Raw genomic sequence first — 22,248 nt, 5'->3', positions numbered from 1 at the left:
TACCTTCAGCTATTCCAGTGACCAGGCCATTCTCAACTTGAAAATCTTTTTTGGGATGGGTTTCCTTTCTGTACTGCGATTTCTCAGACATAAAGGAAAGAAATGAAGTCATCAGTTCATGCACCATGAATCATTTACAATGGAGATTTAAAACCGTAAGGGAGGATTTACACTCAATCCTATAATAGTTTAGTTCAATTTGATTCAGTGTCTTAAGAAACAGTTTTTATTTCACTTCAGTGGTTTATTTTTAGAAAATAAATTCATTGCTAGTTTTAACTGATTTTTTTTTTTTTTTTTAAAGAAGCACTTCAATTCATCTAGAATTGTAACATGTGGCTAAGACCCTTTGAGACACCTTTCCTGACCTTCTGGGAAGAGTTCAGATTAGCATAGACCCGGGGTGTGAAGTCTGCACAGATTACCGTAGATAAGGAGAAGGCAGCTAGGAGGGAGAGAGAAAACTAGGGAAATACCCTGAGTGGGAGTGTAAGAGGTCTGCGTGCGCTCACTTCCCACACTCAGCGGGTTGCACAGTAATCGTACAGAGACCTGAATGGAAGGGGCTGGTTTCTAAGAATTTGCCCTGTGCCTTGGTGACGTCAGAAACTTTTAGGACAGCTTTGAATTCTAAAGTTGCTGCTTGGCACTGTCACTGTCTCGGGTGCTCTAGGTGGCTTCAGGAGAGAGTCCCAGCAAGTGAATGGAAAGAGGGTATTATTATCCTGTGTGTTTAAGGAGTAACTGCTCCTGTATGGTGGAGACTGCCACGTGCAGTGGCGAGATGCTGGAAAGAACTCCTTCACCTTGACCCCACCCCGCTGACCATTATTTCGCCTCCGCCGTCTGTGTCCTTTCAAAGTTTGGAGTCTGCCTTCAAAATGCCTATATTCCTAGCAGGGTTAATTCTTTAAGACATTATCAGCAAAAATTTGAGAGGTTAGTTTCCTGGTTTGCTTGCTACCTGCAGGCAAAGCTTTTAAGGAATAATAAACACACTTGAAATGTAAAGAGGGGATCAGGAGAAGGCAGAATAAAACTAAAGCAGTCCTGTCCCCAATTCTCCATAAACCAGCCTTTATGAAACCAAATTTGCAAATAGTCACTTGAGATAGTAGTGACACAAAAGGCTATATTCTCCCACACAGGTGTATTTTTTTCTCTTAAAAATCAACACAGGGGAATTCCCTGGTGGTTCAGTGGTTAGGACTCTGCATTCTCATTGCCAGAGGCTGGGTTCAATCCCTGGATGGGGAACTAAAATCCCACAAGCTGCACGGCCTGGCCTAAAAACCAAAATCAACATGTGTTGTAATTCTTCCTTGAACCATTTTTTCCTTCAGAAAAAACAAATCATCATTCCTAAATGTCACTTCAAGAAATTTATCAAATTTAAGGCTCTAGGAGTTGGTAGTTGGCTAGTATAATTAGATATATGAATATTACTTCTCACTATGTCTTCCTCTCTCTGTAACGTTAGACAAATTATCTAGTCACTTCTTGAGTGAGTTCTTCCAGACTTACAAAGTAGCTTTCTAACAGATTGAAATGAGAGGAATCTCTCAATCACGTCATAAAAAAATATGCCAAAGATGTATAAATAATGCTTAAGACTTTGGCAGATCCTCAGATCATAAAATTTTATACATACTTTATTTTTCCCTTTATGTTTTTTTGCCAAAAATACTTACAGGAAATCAGTGTGTATCTGATGGAAATAGAAGCTTAGTAGCCACCTCAAAAGCGAGTTCATTAATTCTGTGAATCAGCTGATAGGCAGTGTTTAACAGTTAATTGCAGGCCATCGTCACGGGTAAAAGTAAGCATATTGCACACTTGTGTCATTCACTTTTCCACAGTGTTGCTGAAGTCTAAATCTAAATCAGAGAATCCCTAAGTCCTACCGTACTTACCGTTGTTTTTTTCTGTCACTTGATAATTACCTGGGTTTTGTAAACAAGGTTTTGATTGTGTATGGACAAGTACTTACATAAAACCTTTCTCTTTAATGTGGTGGATGAAGTTATGAAAGAGAACAAACATATGAATGGTGTGTATATATATATAAATGAAGAAGATACTGTAGCAAATTATTTGCATATGTTCAGAAAATTCAGAAGAGTGAAGAAAACACCCAGGCCTTTGCCAATGTAGGATTACTACATGTTTTCCTAAAGCATTTGGAAGTAATTAGAAATACCCTAGTTTTATTTAAAAGCAATATACTTTTAAACTTTGTTTTCAACAAGGTCCCAGTTTGTTGACTTTCGGGACGAGAGCAGTACAATGTCTACAAAAACATAGATTATTAATTTCTTCAACAGGACTGACTGGTTTTACTCATCTTTATGTCTCCAGCACATAGCACAGTACTCACTAGGTACTTAATACATGTTTTTAAAAGAATCAAGAAATAGTCTAAAATAAAGAGTGGTCCTTGGAGCAGCAGCAGTGTCTGAGAGCTTGGTGGAAATGTAAATTCTCAGGCCCCACCCCAGTCCTACTGAATCAGCAACTCTAGGGAGAAGGCCTGATAATCTGTCTTCCAACAAGCCCTGCAGGGGATTCTCGGGTCGTGTGTGAGAACCTCTCACTGCTGCTGAGCCCCGCGTCCCGTCTGAGAGCCTGGAGCCCAGTGCGCGGCGCGGTTAGTCCGGATTGTTCTCCCTCTTGCCTGTAGTTAAGTCTCCTGATGTATGACCCTATTGGTAGTGATAGAAGCTCTTGAGATCGTCCTGTAAGTTGCCTCTGTTGGTTTGACATTTTATTAGTTAGAGAGACTCAGTCTTGTTTTCGATAAGCTCGTGTCCGTAGAGGCTAGCCGGGTCACTTCTGAGTTGGAGAATCACTGATTCCCCTTACCTTAGCATGGTTGCCAAGAATCCCCAGTCTGTAAGTTCAGAGACTGGATTTTATACAGTATCTGACAGTGGTCTGGCCCTGGAGGACCCACATTAAACAGATGTGGGTCTTACAAGATATGGATTTGTAAACTTCAACTCCAGTTTCATAATCGTAGAAAATGTACCAGTCCTAGTGATTGTTGGTGATAGGTTTTTTGTTTTTTTTTTTTTAATCCTAAAATTCTGTGATTCAGGAATTGAAGAAACTGGTTCTCTTACGTATAGCTATTGTCATTATCACTTAGTTCCGCCTGCGGAAAAGGCAATTGGGAAAAATATTGCACAATCTGCTGCTGTACCCCTGCTTTGGAGATTTTTTCCAAAGGGGTGGAGGACATGGGACAAGCCACATACACGGAGACTTTCATACAAGCATTGCTATAGGAACCAATATTTGGAAATAACTATTCAACAGCAGCGGAATGCTTAAGTAAATTATTAGTAGGTGGAATGTTATGTAATTGTCAGTGACAAATTGGAAAACTAGAGCAAACTTGAAAAATATTTTTAAAAAAGTAGCATAAAGAATGTATGTGCACCATTGATTGAAACCTTATATAAACGTGCATGTGAAGAGACAATACAAAAGTTACGAAAAAATGTATTTTATATTTTAAAATAGATATGGAAGGCTTTTTGTTTGCTTTTATGTTTTTCTCTCTTTCCCAAAGTTTAGCCATTAATATAAAAATTACTCCTATACTTAAAAGCCTACATTTATTGCCTTTATTTTTTAGTATGTCTGTGACCCTGATGAGTAAAGATCAAGCAGAGTAAATTAAACATTGAGAACCCTCTAGCTATTTTATTGCTTTTAAGCCATTCAAGATAATGTGAGACAGTACAGGAATTCTTTTCTGTTATACCCAGTTTTATTTCACACTTAATTTTCTCTCACATGTAAGGCTTCTCTGTACTCTGCTGGACTGGTCTCTGGGAGGAAAAAATGCACCATCTTTGTACAGCCTCTTGGTTTCCTCAGTCATACGTACGGTTTGATTTCATTGATTTCTTTGGGTCTGTGCTCTCTTTGATCTTTAGCATCCACCAAACAGCAGCTCTTTTTAAACAGTAGTTTCCAGAGTTATTTTACTTTCCAGCTATCCCCTTTTAAGTCTTTTTCTAAAAACTATGTATATCTATTATGGGGTTTTTTTTTCCCTAAAATTAAATAACCTCGGGATAGTTTGTCTTCTAACTCTGATAGAATACTGAACTTGTAACTGTAAATAGCTGATGCAGAAGCACAAGAGGGTTAAACTTCTATTACAAATGGTTATTGTGAGACCTTGCTATAATTTGTAATAATAACTTTTAAAATAGCAAGAACTTTAAAATAGCAAATGAGTAGAGGTTTCCCAAAATCTTGTCAGACTTCAGAGTGAACACAGTAAAAGACGCACACACAGAGCAATATATGTGTGTATGTGTGTATACTATCCACATACACACACACAGAGCTATGTCCTTTGAATTGAATACTTTTTCCTTTTTTCTGTTGCATTGCTCTAGAAAATCCCAAAGGGAAAATTAAATAGTTTTGCCTTCGACCCAGATTACAGGTTACATTTTTCTTGTCACTTTCTTTGGAACTTCTTTTGAGAAATTTATATCAGCCTGATGCCTTTAGAATAGCCTTTATCTAAATGAAAACAAAGTTTTAAACATTTTTTTAGAAACTTTATATCACGGATATTAGATATTTCTCTCTTCTTCCCCCCCACCCCCTGCCGCCACCATTTCTGATGATTTAATCCTTAATACAGCCCAAGGCAAACCTCAGCGGGTAACACAAACCTGGAGATGATCCTCGTACTCCCAAGAACAAATCTACAGAGGAGGAGCTCCTTTTTAGTGAAGATTTATTTATCCGAGAAAAATCTACTGAGCTCCCACTTTGTGCCAAGAGCTGTTTTAGAGAAGGAGTTTAAAGCAGTGAACAAAACAGACAAGGATACCCCTCCTGACATTCATGAGTATTGTTATCTAGATTTAACGAGGGTGTTAGTGGGAGAGGTGATGACTAAGAGCAGGCAATAGTCTAAGCCCTGCCTTGTGACCAGGCAGTGTTGCCAGGCCAGCCTGGAACTGGGTGGCTGTCTTTGAGTTAGATGTGAAGGAGGGGAACACCTGTGTCCTTGAATATTTTTCCTAAATCTCTTATATTATTTTAGGTTATACATACGTAGTATGTATCACACATAATGAATAATATAATTATTGTATTATTTCATTTCTCTCTCAGCAACAAAGTTTACTAGCAAAGGATGTAAGAATGCATCTTTTGTTAATAAGCTATTAACTTTTCTTGAAAATACAAATAATAGGATGCTGATTCACTTTGCAGAAGGAGTATTTATTTCACAGTAATCTCAAAATGGATATATTTAAGTGGTTAACTATCCAAGTGTATTTAGTTCATAAATTTATTTACCAGAAAAATGAATCACACCTAACAAATATGTGAAACAAATTTCACTGAGACTATCCCATTAAAACAAAAACAAAAACACTTTTTTCCCCTGGGAAATACAGTTAGCAACTTACCATTTAAAAGCATATTTAGAATTTTTAAATATTTAGAATATAATATTTGAGTAAAAGGAGACCCAGATCTTACTTCAAATGACTGTCCCTTGGTCAGTGTAAGTATTACAGCTATTTCAACTTCTGTACGCACGATCCAGTTGTCTGATTACCATTTCAGTTCTGTTTTTAAATTCTCAGAAAATGTCTTACTGGCCACTTAGAGATAAATCCTGAACAATATGAAACTTTGGGGGAAAAAAATGGTAAGGAAAATAGATTTTGAAGGAAGTTATATGAAGTTAAGTAGAATTAATATTTTCTTATATAGACATGGAATATTAGAGTGCATCTCAATGCAGATGTAACCAAAGCCTTCAAACTTTACAAATTTCACCGTAATTTATTCAAAAATCCGTGAACGTTTATCAGATGACCACTCGCTTTCCAGGGCTAGGTTTCCTTATACCGGAAGCAAAATCTGACATGGCTTTACAGTTGGTGGCCCTGGTGCTTTTCAGATTGGAGAAGGGAATCAGAATCTAGCACCAGGCAGGCAAATAACCGAACTCAGTGAAAGTTAAGAAAATAATTAAGTGACAGAACACAGCATATGGGTATGATGTGTCTTTAAGCCATTCACACGATCCGTGTGCACTTGACCATGGGTACATACCAGCTGGAACCATCTCTGATCCTGACGAAGCACAGCGCATACACACAAACATTTTGTTTTTGCCCCACACGTGAAGTTTTAAGTGTCAAATGGATTTCCTCTGTCACACTATATGCGTGTGAAATAATTCACCCTGGCCACTAGCTATTAAACTCAGAAAATGCAAACTAACTTTACTTTTAGCTGAAACATAATTGGAAGAGATTTACCCTGAAATGCAGTTTAACACGTTCCAGATTCTATATCACTCATTGTATTTGCTGATTGTTTGCAGTCAGGTCTTACAAGTTTTATGTGCAAGTTCTGTACCAAGCAGAATTATGAATTCCTAGAGAGTAGAAATGAGCGTGGAGGCTCTTTTTATTCTTCTCATGTGTATGTGCCCTGCTTCCCTTCCCTGTTTCACAGCCCACAGCACAGGGGACTGAGCATGTTGTCATTACTTTATAAATGCTTTCAAACCTGGTTTGATTTTGAGGACTGCTTTGTGCTATTTCATTGTGGGTTTCTCAGTGCTACTGTTCCTCACTTCTTTAGTGTGAAGTGAAAGTCGCTCAGTCATGTCTGGCTCTCTGTGACCCCATGGATTGTAGCCCGCCTGGCTCCTCTGTCCATGTGGTTTTCTCAGCAAGCATATTGGAGTGGGTCGCCATTCCCTTCTCTAAGGGATCTTCCCGACTCGGGGATCGAACCCGGGTCTCCTGCATTGCAGGCGGATTCTTTACTGATGTTTAGGGAATTCCCTAAACATCTCTAAAAATGTTTATTTCTATTTTAACATTTTTGGTTACACAGAGTGATATGAAATTAATGCCAGAAGAAATTTCCATTTTGCTCTGCTAAAGCGAGCACCATGGGATATGAAAGAGAAAAAAAAATGTTAATTATAGACTTTAGCATTCTATGCTGGATCTTTTTCTTGTCCTGGTCAGAAGAACAGGTTTTAAATGGCCTGAGGGCCAGGGCGCCAGTTGTACTTTCTTGTTTGGAGACTTCCAGTGGCAACTGTAGCAAATTCAGTGTAATACCACAGCGGGGAGAAAAGTTCATACAGATGTGTGATCCATAATGTTACTTAGATTTATTACTCATGCAGAAAATAAAACCGGTTCCCTTTCAAACGTTCTGTCAATTGTTAGATAAAACACTACATAGTCTCGGCCTATTCATTTGTTTATAATGTATAAAATAATTATATGCTCAGCTATTTCATATGTGAATCACAAGTATTATCACCATAATTGTTTAACAGTTAATCTCCTTTTACAAGGTAGATACACGTTTATGAGCCACTTCAAATCAAAATACCAGGCAAAGGAACTGATTTACATATAAAAGCAAAGCAAACAGGCGAACTTTTTTTTTTTTTTAATGTGGCCTTGTGACATCTCTGCACGCCCACTTTTCTCCGTAGGGCTTCTTGTGTGCCTGAAGAATGAAGGTAGGAGTCTCTTAGCAAGAGATCAGTGCAAGGAACTTGCACCCTCTCCACCCCTGGGCAACCTGCCATCATCCTCCTGCGGCCACACCTGTTCATCTCCTAGCAGGGCAAAGAGGTGTCCCATACCTATAGCTGTGACGCTGAGAAGAAGCGCATGGCAGGCCGGAGGCCACAGTGGGAGGGGGGATAAGCGCTGACCTGGGCCTGGAGCCCGCTCTCGCTGATGGTCCAGACTTCCGCGTCTTCCGCTTGCACCTCATTCACGCACAGCCGGACACGATGAGTTATGTACAGGTTCGGTAGGCTCTAGGCACAAAGGGAGACAGCAGAGCTCCTAGAACTAGGAGTTTATAAGCTACGTGAATCGAAAAGGGGCAACACTGAAGCAGTTAACCAAAAATTCAAATCAGCGTGTGGTTAAGGACCGAAGAAAGCAGAGAACAAGTGCTACAGCAATTCAGAGAACGGCAAAATCAGTGTGGAGTGGAGGGCAGTGAACGCGGGAAGAGCCTGACGAGGAGACGGGCAGGGGATTATATGTGAAAAGTTGAGGAATTGACAGGATAACCTTAAGAAAAATCCAAAAGAGGGCTTATATGTGGACATGTGGCTGATTCACTTTTCTGTAAAGCAGAAACTGACACAATAAAGCCACTGTACTCCAATAAAAATTAATTTTTAAAAAATGGAAAATGACTTTTAAGTATACCGGAAAAGGATAAGGAATCAAAATACAATTTCGTTAATATGAAATACTCAGACTAGGCAGATTCATGGAGATAGAAAGCGAATTATTTGTTGCTAGGGCTTGGAGGCAGAGGGGGCCGGAGGAGTGACTGCTTGATGGTGCAGGATTTCCTTTTGAGGAGATTAAGCTGTTTCAGAACTTGATAGAGGTGACTTTAAGGATGTCCTAAATATCATTGAACTGCACACTTTAGAACAGTTAATTTTATGTATGTGAATTTTACGCAGAAGCAAAAAAAAGTTCAGGGCTTGAGATGGTGTAAGAGGAAGGGGGAAAGAATTTCCAGGGCAAGAAAACAAAGCCTGGACTAGTGAATAAGCACAGGCTGCGGGGGTCATTCTGCAGAGATCATCCCAGCGGAAGCGGGTCGTGTGTCTGTGGGAGCAGTGAGAAATGGGATTGGAGATGTAGATTTCAGATGGGATGAGAAAGGTTCCGGGGTGTAGGCAAAGGAGTGTGGGCTTTATCTTGTAAGAAGGGTTGGGATTCCAGGTCTTGGGGGAAAGAGTGAGATGATTTAATCAGAAGGTTTATTTGGCAGTAGTGTGCAGGGCAAGCAGCTAGGAGGCTATCGCAAAATCTGGACAGAGGAGGGCCTGTCAGAACAGAAAGAGACAAAAGGAGAGGGCCGTCGTGAAGCAGCTTCTGGAGACGGCCCCTGCTCTGATGCTGCTCTGCTCACTGTTTCCGACTTGGTAAAAGGTAAGCGCAGATATGAGGATAAGCGTTTACAGCCGTTTGTAGTAGAAAACAAGCTTACACTTACCAAAAGGGAAGGGGGAGATAAATTAGGACTTTGAGACTAGTAGATACATACCATGTATTTTGGAGTAGGAACTGGCAACTCACTCCAGGATTCTTGCCTGGAAAAATCCCATAAACAGAGGAGCCTGGTGGGCTACAGTCCATGGGGTCGGAAAGGGTCGGACATGACTGAGTGACTGACCATGGATACACTACTGCATATAAAATAAGTAATCAACAAGAACCTACTGTATAGCCCAGGGAACTATATTCAGTATCTTGTAGTAACCTATAGTGGAAAAGAATCTGAAAAAGAATATATATGTATGTGTAATTAAATCACTTTGCTGTACCCCTGAAACACAAGATTATAAATCAACTATATGTCAAATTTAAAAAAATAAATGAAAAACATCAGTAATGGGGAAAAAAAAGTCTGTATTGTCATGACATTCAGGCACATGCTTTTTTGCATTTTGTAAAAGTATCCACAGCAGGTTAAAAAGAAAAATGCCCTCATCCCGAGTTAGAGCTCCACTGCCCTGAAGGACAGGTGGACTGGACTTAGGGACGGGGCCTCTCAGGGCAGTCCTCAGCCGTGTCATCAGTTTTATGGCTCATTTTTATGTCACTTTACCCCGTGCCACGTGTCGCGCTGGCTCTCGACGAACAGTGAGCAAGGCAGGTTGCTCCTTTCCCTCATGGAGCTCCTAGGTCATAGATTGTCAAAGGGTCGCTAGAAATTAAAGGGAGGCATACGCGAGCTCAAAAACAACCTCACAACCACAGTTGTCCAGAGGTGGGGAAGGCCGTCGTGTGAGTGCCAAGTGCATGCTTTTGTCAGTAGAGATATTTAGGCAGAATCTGAATGGCTGTCTGTTAAGGGGTCTTATTTGATAGGAGAAAGGAATCAGGGACCTTATAAAGTCCCTTCCGATGTTAAGGTGATTCCCTGTTCTGTAACATTAACTTCGGAGAACAGAGTTCTTTCTCTTTTTTTTAACTTGAAGTGTAGATGGCTGACAGTACTGTGTAAGTTTTAGGTATACAGCTAGTGATTGCAGCATTTTTGCAGAGTACATTCCTGTCTCTTTCTTATTTGACTGTGTTGGAACGACAATGTCCACGGCCATTCTCATCAGTACTAGTAACTATATTTCCCTACATTTGCCTGCAAGTTTGATTTTTAAACCTACCTGCGCAGTGAGTCCCGCAGTTCTTTTTAAAGAAAGTACTGTTCTCACATGCCTCCTCAGCTGTCATTTATTTCCAATTTTACTATTCATTAAGTTCCTCTTCCATGTGACATTTGCACAAGCAACGTGGATTTCTGCAGAAGTTACGTAAATCACAGGCAGGCTGCTGACCCTGAAATCATTAGTTCCCACTCCTGTGATGTAACGCAGAGGCCGAACAAGACCAGGCAGGCTACCCGTGTGGGGAATGTCTTTGGGATTCCGTTTTGGTGTGGGTGAAAGCTCAAATAACTTGTATTATTCAGCTTATTTCACTTAGTTATGACAAGTCTCAAATTCTAATTGTCAACATTTGAGCAGTTCAAATGATCATAGATTGATTGTACTTGGGAGAATCTGGAGAGCTAGACTCCTATAGGAGTGAGGCATGCTTGCTCAGTGCTCAGTCGTGTCCGACTCTTTGAGGCCCCACGGACTTTAGCCCGCCAGGCGTCTCTGTCCATGGGATTTTCCAAGCAAGAATACTGGAGTGGACTGCCATTTCCTACTGCTGGGAATCTTCCCAACCCAGGGATCAAACCCATGTCTCCTGCATGTCCTGCATTGGCAGGGGAACTGCTGAGCCACCTGGGAAGCCCCGTAATCAATCAATATTTGTTGAGTGTTGTTCATCGAACGATATGGTGGACAAAGCACTTCACATGGGAAACTACTATAAATGCAAGCACGGGAGTAAAGAAACTGTGAGCTTAGAGAGAAAAACAGACAGGTTCCTTAAGGCAACAACATCCTTTTGTAATTACCAGTGTGACACTTTTTGGCTCAGTAATTGTGGAGGCTTCTTAATTCCCACACAATGTTTAAGATCCCAGTGCTGGCTCTTTCTGAGTCTGGGTCCACAGAGAGCAGCTGAGCTGAAATGGGAAAAGTCATTTCCTCCAACTCTGCTTTCTGGGCCCCTCCTCTCCCGTCTCTTTCCTCCTTACCACCCTCCTCCCGCCTCCCCCTGCCCCTCAATTCTTGCTCGTTTTGATTCTTGTTGTTTAGTTGCTCAGTCGTGTCCGATCATTTTTGTGACCCCATGGACAGTAGCCCGGCAGGCTCCTCTGTCCATGAGATTTTCCAGGTAAGAATCCTGGAATGGGTTGGCATTTCCTCCTCCAGGGGATATTCCCGACTCAGGGCTCAAACCCGCGTCTCCTGCATTGGCAGGTGGGTTCTTTCTTACCCACCTTTCTTACTCTAACTGTGTTCTTATCCCCCCCCCTTTTTTTTTTTTTTAATATTCTGGTGTTTTCCATATTCTGTCCCTTTTTTTCCTTCTTTTTCTGCTGTCTCATCTGATGGCCCTCTTCCTTTTCTCGTTTCCTAATACCTCTGTTTTTGGTCCAGTCTCTTAACTACAGTATGGAAAAGGAATGTATTTTTAATCCACTAATCAAATAAGGACATGGGTATTTTTTTTCTCTATTGAGGTATAATTGACATAAATTGACATAAATTTAAAATGTACGTTCTGGTGATTTGAAATACCTATGTATTGTGAAAGGCTTCCCTCCATTTGTTAATTAACATCCATCACCTCACAAATACCCCTCTTTCCTTTTTTTTTTTTTTTTTCTTTTTTGGAGAGAAAATGTAAGTTCTATGTTCTTAGCAAATTTTGATTATATAATACGGTGTTAACAAGTATAGTCACCATGATGTACATTCAGGGGTTTTTACCCCGAATGTAACATGAGCAACATGCTTATGTTGCTCTTTCAGATATGAAATAAAATTGATTATCACTTATAAGTGGATTTTAATTGATTTTCTTAAAAATTAGTGAATCACTAATCCTCAGATTTGGAGAAGGGGATCAACAGATCTTAAGTCATAATTCCTAGTAAAGCACCATAGCTTATTGAAATAGCTAATTGTCTTTAACAACCTTAGTTCCTCATTTTTCCACATGGTACATGTATCAGATATATCATGGGATCCTTTAGCACCATCTAATTTTTTAAATTACATCTTGATTTACACAGTTACACAAGAGCTGGAATATTTCTCTGTTTTGTTCATTGTTTATCCCCAGTGCCTAGAACACTGCTAACAAATGTCAGATGCTCAACAAATATTGTTGCTTTTTTTTAAGTTTGGAAGTCTTGTTTTTTTTTTAATGTCTAGTTTTATTTATTTGTTTGACTGCGGCGGGTCTTAGTTGTGGCTTGCAGGATCTTTGATGTTTGTTGGGGCGTGAAAGCTCTTGTTGCAGCATGTGGAATGTAGTTCCCTGACCAGGGATCAAACTCAGGCCCTCTGCGTTGGGAACACAGAGTCTTAGCCAGTGGACCACCAGGAAGTTCCTATTGCTTTTCATTTCAGATCTACAGTTTCATTCTCCTTCCTAATCCTGAATAGGTATCATAACTTTCTGGAGTAATATTATTATTCATTGGAATAACTTAGTTTACGATTGGTTTATAAATGTAACCATCGAGTTTCATGTTTAAATAATGCTTCCTTCCAGTTCAGTCTCCACTTCAGTCTGCTCCACAGTTTAAATCCTCAGCTAAACTGTCATTTACCCATCCTTCTAAAGGACTCTTCCTTAACTATCTCAGGCATCAAAAAAGTAACCCAGCAATTGATAGCAATAGTTAATATTTACCGAGCCCTGATTCTGAATCAGGCTCTATTTTAGGCACATTACATACCGTGTCTCATTTTAGTCGTCCAGCAATCTGTAAAAGGTATACACCATTATCTCTGTTTTGCAGATGAAGCAACAAACCCAGAGAGGTAAAAATAACCTGCCGGGTGATAAACCTGAGATCTGAACTCAGGCAGGCTAAACCCAGGCACCGTGTCTTGTGCACACTCACAGGAGTCTAGTTTCCCAGTTTTTAACTTGCCAGAGAATGAGATAACTGCACCCCATGCTACCAGCACCGTTCCACACCTAGCGATTCCACCCACAGAAGTGTAACCGCATTCAGATGTACCCAAGGATTAGATCCCAGCTTTTCAGCTGTTCTGCTTCACTGCCGATTGGTTTATGTGTTAGCGGGAAGCAACTTGAAAGTACTTCTAATTGTTGCTTGTGGCAAAGTAAAGTAGATCACCAAATCTTTATATTCAGTAACTCTGCTGTCACTGAAAACCAACCGCTCTTAGGAGATTCTTTATTTCCATTTTTCCCTTTCTCTTAAATTCCTCTTCATCCAAATAAAGTCACCTTATTTTGTCACCTCAGGCTATAGACATCAATTTAATAGGCAGTTTTGAATGGGAACGTTGTAAAAATCTAGGGAAGGGTATGATCAGCTCATCTTGACTCTGGCTTCTCATGGAATCAGTTAGCAATTTGGGGGCGGGGAGGTCAGTGGCAGACCAGGTATTTAACTCAATGGGATAGAAATTAGTCATTTGGGAGCATTCATACACTTTCGCCTTCCCTCAGTGCACCAAAAATACTTTTCATTTGAGAGCATCTTGGAGAAGGAAATGGCAACCCACTCCAGTATTCTTGCCTGAGAAATCCCATAGACAGAGGAGCCTGGTGGGCTGCAGTCCATGGGGCCCCAAAGAGTAGGACACGACTGAGCGACTTCACTTTCTTTCTTTTTCTTTTCTTTCCCCTGTCCCTTAGAAAAGTTGATTTTGCTAGGTCAGTTCCTTCATTTTTGTCAGGTATTAGAGAATGAGTAGAAAGGGGCTAGATATGAAAAGTTGGAGAAGATTTAAGTTGCCACAGTTCTAAAGAGCTGGGACAGAGAGGAAGGGGAGATCATGACTTTACTGGGCTGGGGATGGAGGACGTGTTGAGTTAGGAGGGCTTTTGCTGAAGGAGATGCTTTGGAAAGCGTAGGACATGAAAAAGTCAAAGGAAAGGGAGGTGAGAAGGGTTGCTGTGGTATTGAGTTGGGCCTCCTTGAACATCCTCTGCGAGTCTGGAGGAGAGATGGAAAACCTTTCATCTGACGGGAGGCGAGGAGGGGTCCAGCATGTGTTGGATTGTGCTTCCTTAATTCCAAAGAGGATGAAGATGGGTAGCTTAGGGGATGCTGAGTGTGAGGTTCCTGAAGAAAGTCAAGGAGGGGAGTTCCCCGCCAAAAATGGAAATACACTTTGAGAAGTCTTGAGAGAAGACGTGTGGCTAGAGATGAAGATCTGGGAGCTGTAATCAAGTTAGTTGTGTTTACAGATAAGAGTGAGGGCAAGACGGAATTTGCATAAAACATGGAATAGAAGAACTCAGGAGGAAGAAGTGCCAAGAAAAAAGACTAACACAGTAGGCGTAGACTAAGGATAAGAATTCAGAGAAACTGATCCCTGGGCAGCAAAGGGAAGAGAGGTTTCAAGAGCAGAGGATGGACAGAATAACAAACGACGCAGAGGCAGAGGCACTGATGCCCGAGCCAGCTCAGAAGGGCATGTAGAAGTCAACTGTTAAATTTGGGGGGTTTTTGTGAACTGTTTGTTACCCACGGCCATTATTAAAAGTTACATTGCATGCACCAGCAATGAAACAGGTGATGCTGGAAAAAAGAAGGTAGTCAACCACACCAAGCGCGTCGCTTCCTGATTTTTTTTTGCACCGCTGACGTGTTGGTCGGGATTGCATCTGGGAGGCCGGGATCCTGTGTCATGCGCTGCTCCTGCCTCAGCTCCGCCCATCTCTGCTGTCTTGTTGGTGGCCTGAAATCAGTCACCGTGGGAGTATTTCCGCCACCGGAAAGAAAAACACTGCAAACCAGAGCATTTTTCCTGCCAGGAGACCCAGTTATTAAACATTGGGCTTCCCTGGTGGCTCAGACGGTGAAGAATCTACCTGCAGTGCAGGAGACCCAGGTTCAATCCCTGGGTTGGGAGGATCCCCTGGAGAAGGGAACGGCAACCGCTCCAGTATTCTGGCCTGTAGAATCCCATGGACAGAGGAGCCTGGCAGGCTGGAGTCCATGGGGTTGCAGAGAGTCAGACGTGACTTAGCGACTTTCACTTAACAGCACACCACTGCGCAAATAGAATGAAAACCAAGAAAAGCCTAATGGATTTATTAAGAAGGAGCCTACTTGTCACTTTTGCTTGAGTTTCAGTAGAAAGGTGGGTGGCAAAAGCTACACTGAAGTGGGTTGAGTGAAATAATGGAAAGTGAGAAAAATGTTCAAATACATTTGAAAACTAGTGAGCTAAATAGCTAAGCAGATTGTTATTGTTGATATTGTTGGTTTTTTTTTTTTTTTTTCTGATCATGGAGCCTACAGAACATATCCAATGTTAATGTACTTTATTAATCTCCAGATATGAACAATATGTGCAGATTCATTTCATGGTGGAAGCTTTTCCACTGGAAAATCTTGAGGAATCTAGTTATCTATAGAACGTATATTTGGGACGATGCTGCTGTAATATTTCACAAATAAGATGATGTTCGCTGTAACTTTGAGATTAATATTCTTGTTTTTAAAGTTTCTTAGATCTCTAAGGAAGTATTTGCAAGAATGAATGTTGAATTTTACTGGGTATTTTTCTTGTAGTTTTTGAGGTAGTCATGTGGTTTCTTTTAAAATTTGACCCACTTGCTGGAACACATTATTCTAATAGATTTTCCAATATTAAATCTTCTTTGTTTTTCTGAGATAAATCCAACTTTATTATGGTGTTTTGTTCTTTTACTGTACTATTGGCATTTGTTGATTAGCGTTTTATTTGTACATTAGCGTCAGTATTAATAAGTGAAGTTGGTATTTTTGTTCTTGTTAGGTGTTGAAAATTAATTTGGTCACTCTTTTTTTCCCTACTCAGAAACAATTTTATGTAGCAAAAAACATTTCTGCCTTGAACACTTGGAAAAAAATTATCTGTAAAATTATCAAGGCCCAAAGCTTCTTGGGGAAGTAATTCTTTGATAAGTTTTCAGTTGTTTCCATTTTTAATTATTTTCCTGTTTCTTAAGTCGACTTTTACCATTTTTATCATTTCAGACAGAGCAGATTAAGTTGCCTTTTGGCTTGTATTATCATCTACTTAGATTCTGGTAGAAAGCCTGTCTCAGATAATAGAAAGTTGGATGGGTAGATGTGAACAGACCCTGTCTAGTGTGGGTTCTGTTGAAGTGGGAGGGGCTCGTCTGCTGTCTTCACAGCCTAGTTCTCTGGCTTACATCGATGAGGAGAGAGATTTATGAATGAATGACTCTACCCCAGTCTGCGTTTAACTGATCAGATGGGGAACGTGAAAGAACTATAACCCTTGGTATATACCGCCCCCAGAATGGATCTTGTTTCTGGCAGATTATTACATTTTATGTCTGGAAACTATACCTTCTATGGCACAGTGCAGTTCTGAATGGATACAGAGAGCAGATTACTGAGTTTACCAAAGGGAAGGGGCTTGAGAAAAAGTTAGAGAGACTTTCTGAAAGTCACAGAAACTGGCCCAGTTTTCTGTCTGGTCCAACTCTTAGGGCCACAAGGTAGGACTACATAGCAGTTTCCCAGAGAGCTTAACTTTCTTCCTGTCAGTTTTTTTTAAATGAATTCATATGTATTTCAGGTGAGTGTCAAGAAAACCTAATATGATTTAATCTTAGCCTGGAGTCAACATTCTTTACTTTTTCAGATAGAGATTTTATTCAAATTTTTCTTTATCATTATTCTTTCCTTGTGTTTTCACATATTTGAACACGTTTTAGTTGACTTAAGGGTGAAAAAAGTCCAAGTGGTAGTCCATTGTAGAGAAGTTATTTCTCACGTATCATGTGTATTATATGTTATGAGCAGTTTTGATGTGGGCACTCCTTTCATTTTTTACGAACAGATGAGAGAGTGTTTCACATGCAGACTACATTGCTCCAATACAGATCAACAGTCAGAAAGCAAAGCACGCTGGTCTAAAACTCGGACAAGTTAGTTCTGTCTGTGCCCTGTCCTGAAAACAAAATAGTTTCCCTAACCATTGGTGCTGAGTTCACATTAGGAGGTTTTCAATTTCCAAACAGAAGTACTAACCAATGCTGGGGAAAGAAACAAATAATCAAGCAAAATACACTGGCTGCAGTTTATATTCTTTTAATGCAGAAATAACAAAATGAGAAAACATTTTATATTCATGATCCACTACGTTTATGCCTTTTGTACAGTTCATGAGGTTCTCACAGCAAATATACTGGGGTGGTTTGCTATTCCCTCCCTGGGGAAGATTGAGGGCAGGAGAAGAGGGCATCCGAGGATGAGATGACTAAGGCATCACCGATGCAATGAACATGAACTTGGGCAGACTCAGGGAGATGGTGAGGGCCAGGGAGGACTGGCGTGCTGCAGTCTATGGGGCCGCAAAGAGTCATGACTGGGCAACTAAACGACAACAACACGTTTATGCCATGCATTGGGTGTAATAGATTAGGTTTTTTTGCAAACTCCAGATGGAAGGGTGCAGAATTTTAAAAAAAGAAAAGAGAAATGGGAATTTGGGGGAGGTTAGACTGGGCAGAATGTTGGGTCTGGCTGTTGGGACTTTGAAGGCCCTGATGATAAGGCTTTGGCACTGGGTGCTATTTTGTCTTTACGGAACGCACAGCTATTCTCGGATCCCTGAGTCCTTTGTGAGAGCCAAGGATACACATTCTTAGACCTTTGGCATGATTACTAATAATCTGCTCTCTGCGTCTTCCTTGTATAAATCTGATCCACTGGGAGGGGAGTTTGGGAGAGGATGGATACATGTATGTATAAGGCTGAGTCCCTCTGCTGTCCACCTGAAACTGTCACAACATTACTAATTGGCTGTACTCGCAAATAAAAAGTTAAAGAAAAAATTTTTTAAGGCTCCACATGAAATGTGTGACATCTCTTGTCTCTAAATGGTTGTGACACTTACTTTAGGTTAGCAGGGATGTGCCCTCTAGAACAAGCTTGTATTTTCGTAAATGTCATCTTTGCTGTATATAACTTTTATCAATCACCTATCTTTTGAGGTTAGTAATCCTTTTACGATCTAGTTTTTTTCTTAAGTCTGCATAGCGACATACGTGCGATTATTAAGTCTGCATAAAAAATGGGTGAGACAAAGGACCTTGACTCGTGATCAGTGACAGACTTGTCTGTTCAGGAAGATTCTCCATGATTTATTAGTCAGTCTGTTGTTTGCTTCTAGAGAATGCAGAGCATTCTAAGCTCAGGGAAGGCAAACATTCAGGATGAAATCCAACAGAGAAAATACATGTATTTGTGCTTATCCATCTTGACAGATGAGATTGTCTAAGAATTTTGAATATGTGTGTATATTAAAAATCTTCTTTCTTTTCAGTTGTTCAGGTTTGAAAGAAGCCACAACGTACAACTCTAAGCCACAGACATACAAGAGGGACGTTTCCTTAAACAAGTGTCAGCCCTGAACAGTAGGTAAATTCTGAATTTATTGTACTAAATTTGTATTTAAAAGAATCTTTAAAAAAAAAAAAGCTGTGAATGCTTCATAGTATTTTATTGCAAAATTTCTTAGAGAGCTTTTATTTTGACTATCAGAATACTTTCTACTGTATAATCTATCAGTCAGTGAACGGAGGCCACAGTAACTTACTTGTCTAAGACAAAACAAAGATAGGACAGTGACCTAGAAGTTGAGAAAATAACTCAGATCCTTAGAAAATAAGAAGTTTCAAGTACATTATATTAGATTCCTGTGTTAGTAGTTGTTAAATTGAGAGAAAAATAAAAATATCTTGCCTGATTCCCTATAAGTCTTGCAGCCATGATACCAGGTCACAGAGGAGAAAGTAGCTTAATTTTTCCAATGCCCAGGTATATATATTCTATCTGGGGCATTAAAATCCAGTGCTACAGTTATTTGTTTTGTTATTCAAATAATTTCAACTCCCAGTGACCTAGGCTGGAATAATTTGAACAATAAAATTTTTAAGAACTACAGCTTTGGATTACAACCCCCATCTATATACAATCATGTATGTATGTGTGTGTGTGTGTGTATATACACATATATACATATATGTATATATATGTACACACACATGATTCTATACTGATAGAAAGGGCTTCTCTGGTGTCTGAGATGGTGAAGAACCCACCTGCCAATGCAGGAGACACAGGTTTGATCCCTGGGTCAAGAAGATTCCCCTGGAGGAGGAAATGGCAACCCGCTCCTGTATTCTTGCCGGGAGAATCCCGTGGACAGAGAAGCCTGGCGGGCTACAGTCCGTGGGGTTGCAAAGAGTCAGACACGACTGAACGAGAAAGGCACAAAACAAAATAAATGAAGGACTGAATGAACAAGTAAATGGAAGAAGTACTTTTCCGTACAGAAGAATTTAAATCAGTAAACGTGAAAGGGATGAGTGAGATGGAAAACTGCCTTCAGAGAAGCCCAGCAGCGGTGACTGCACCCGGCAGGCCCACCGACCAGAACTCAGAAGATGAGTGTCAGGAGGAGCAGAATGTGGACCCAGAACCTCAAAGTATCTCCCTCCAAATATTTATTAATTACAAAGAGAAAAGTAGGTACTTTATGGGGGAGAATGCTGGCAGGCCCCACTTTAACCAAGTGACCAAGGTCAATAGGTTTATATCCACAGTAGTAACACATATTGAAAAGGTTCCATCAGGTCCTCAGAATTCTTCCCCAAAATTCATAACGGTAGTAGAATCTGGGAAAATGTTGGGCAAATCTCAATAGACATCCCACGAAATACCTGACCAGCATTCTTCAACAGTGTCCAGGGCAGGAAAGACAAGGAAAGACTGAGGTACGGTACATTAAGTATGTGCACTTCACTCTATGTCAAGTATACCTCAGTAAAACCACTAAAAGAAAACAAGAAGAAGAAGAAAGAGTGAGAAGCTGGAGGAAATAAGGAGAAATAGCTACAGAACACAATGTGGGATCCTGGATTGGGCCCTGGAACTGAGAAAGGGCATGAGTGGAAAAACCGGTGAAATCCGCGTCAAGCGGTTTACATTCTTGTGCCAATTCATTTATTAGTTTTCCTCGTCGGGCTGTGGTTGTAAAATGTTCCCAGTAGGACGCCCAGCACACGTGACACGGGAACTGTATCTTTGCAACGTTTCTGTCAACCTGAAATTATTTCAAGATGAGACGTTCTTCCAGAGTTACATTGGAGTCCCTCAGTAACCATTCTCATTAGATTCTCGGTGGTTTTCAGAGAGAGTTTCTGTTTGTTTGCCAACTTTAGAACAGTCTTCTCACCAAGGATTACACTTTGAGCTCGCTCTTAATCCTGTGCGTACACAGAGCTTCCCCGGGCTCCACAGTTCTCCACCTAGTTCTCCAACCAGTTACTCCCAGCCCCTAGAAAACCTGTGACTGGGGGAAAACACCCCAAGGCTCTGCGTCCTTGGAAACCACCTCTTAGCAAAAACTTTAGCTGGCGATGGTCAGGGTGTGATTTCAGTGTTCAAACTAAATCTTTACATCTCATTAATGATCTCTTGGTCCACCGTTCTTCTTGATGCAAGACAACATTTGAACAAGCCCTTAGAAATAGGAGCCTTATATTTGAATGGTGAAGATAAGAGAAGATCAAGCTGTTTTCAGGTAAAATGTCTGGGAGTTCTGTGAATACAAGGAATAATGAGGGAACTTTGATTCTTAAAGCAAGTTGATAGCTGCATTGTTTGCTTTGAAAATCAGTTTAACTGAAAAAAAAAAAAAAAACAACAAACCCAAAGCCACTTTAAAATCAAAAGACCAAACTCTTGAAAGACCAAGTAAGGGGCAGACATGTACTCTGGCTTCTGAAAATGAGCATTTAGGCATGAAAAACAAAATACTAGGTATTAGTTCTTCCCTGAAGTCTTTTTGTCATCAACTCTCTTGTGTGTTCAACCAATTTGATAAACTACACTAGTTCAAAAACTTCAGGAGAAACAAGAAGAAACTGAAGTGTCATCTAGAATAGTCAGATTCATAGAGATGGCAAGTAGGCTGGTGACCAGGAGCTGGGAGGACTGGGAGATGGGAGTTTAGTGTTTAAAGGGAACTCGGTTTCAGTCTGGGAAGATGAAAAAGTTCTGGATGGTAGTGATGCATGCATAGCAGTGTGGATGCACTTAATGCCATAGAACTGTACATTTTTAAATGGTTAAAATGGTACATTTTCATCTAAGTGTATGTTTTACCAGCACTTTAAAAAGTGAAAAAAGAAGTAAAAGTCTTTAGCAGTTCCATTCCCCCTCTTTCTAGGGTGCCCAGCTATGAGCACAATCTCTGACTGGAGTTGTTTCTCCTTCAGAGGGATCGTTTTTAAAAATCTAGAGATGATTTCCTGGACATCACTTACCAACCAGGAGTTTAAATGGCCCTGTATCATAAATGGTGCGAGCAGGAAGAAACCCGGTACGCAGGAAACAGGAGAGCTGGGTAGTCAGGAGAGTTGCTTTTGGGTTAATTTATAACTAAGACAAATGAATCTATAAAAAGAAGAAAAGCCCCATAAGAATTATGTTAACTGATGGTAAGGGAGAAAAAAGGGTTTAGATAAAAGATATCTGAACTCGTTTGGTCCCAATGATTTTATGGCTGAGGAATTCAATTAGAGGTGTACCAGCCAAGAGCAAATCGCAGTCCTGTAAATTACTAATAGGACCCCATGATCTTTATCGTTTTCTGTATGTGCTCACATGCAGGGTTCAGGCCTGCCCTCTGTAAATACACTTTCTGCTCAGCTATGCTGCTAGGTATGAACTCAGAGCTGTAGGACTGGAACATAGATAGGGTTCTGAAACCTTCAAGGTGGGGAGGTGGTACGAGTAGAAATAAGATTAGGAGCTAGGACAGATAAAGTGACTTTGGCTCTTGAATTTGGGCCATTGGATTTGTCTCATTTCACATTAAATTCTTTCAAGATGTTTTTGTTACTGAAAAGCTGTGAAATATCTTTTACAAGAAAAAGACCACCTGTAATCACACTATACTAAACTAATAAACTACTATTCTAACCTCTGAATAGTTCCTTGCAGTTCTAGCTGACCTATGTATGTTTTTAAATCACT

General features: G+C 40.4%; 1 protein-coding gene across 4 annotated transcripts in view; it reads left to right on the top strand.

The window, feature by feature from the left end:
- The window catches only part of PPARG (peroxisome proliferator activated receptor gamma), a 124,208-nt gene that overhangs the window by 4,899 nt on the left and 97,061 nt on the right, over positions 1 to 22,248 (top strand). For 2 of the 4 annotated variants that reach the window (XM_043885947.1, XM_043885946.1), the window contains exon 2: positions 18,530 to 18,620. The gene's annotated coding sequence lies outside the window, so the exon portion shown is untranslated. Of the gene's footprint in view, positions 1 to 18,529; positions 18,625 to 22,248 lie in introns of all 4 variants that reach the window. The other 2 variants (XM_043885945.1, XM_043885943.1) reach the window with 1 other exon arrangement.

Source organism: Cervus elaphus, chromosome 24 (genome assembly GCF_910594005.1).
Source record: "Cervus elaphus chromosome 24, mCerEla1.1, whole genome shotgun sequence".
Taxonomy (NCBI): Eukaryota; Metazoa; Chordata; class Mammalia; order Artiodactyla; family Cervidae; genus Cervus; species Cervus elaphus.
The sequence above is the reverse complement of the archived record's forward strand: the minus strand, read 5'-3'. Positions and strand labels throughout refer to the sequence as shown.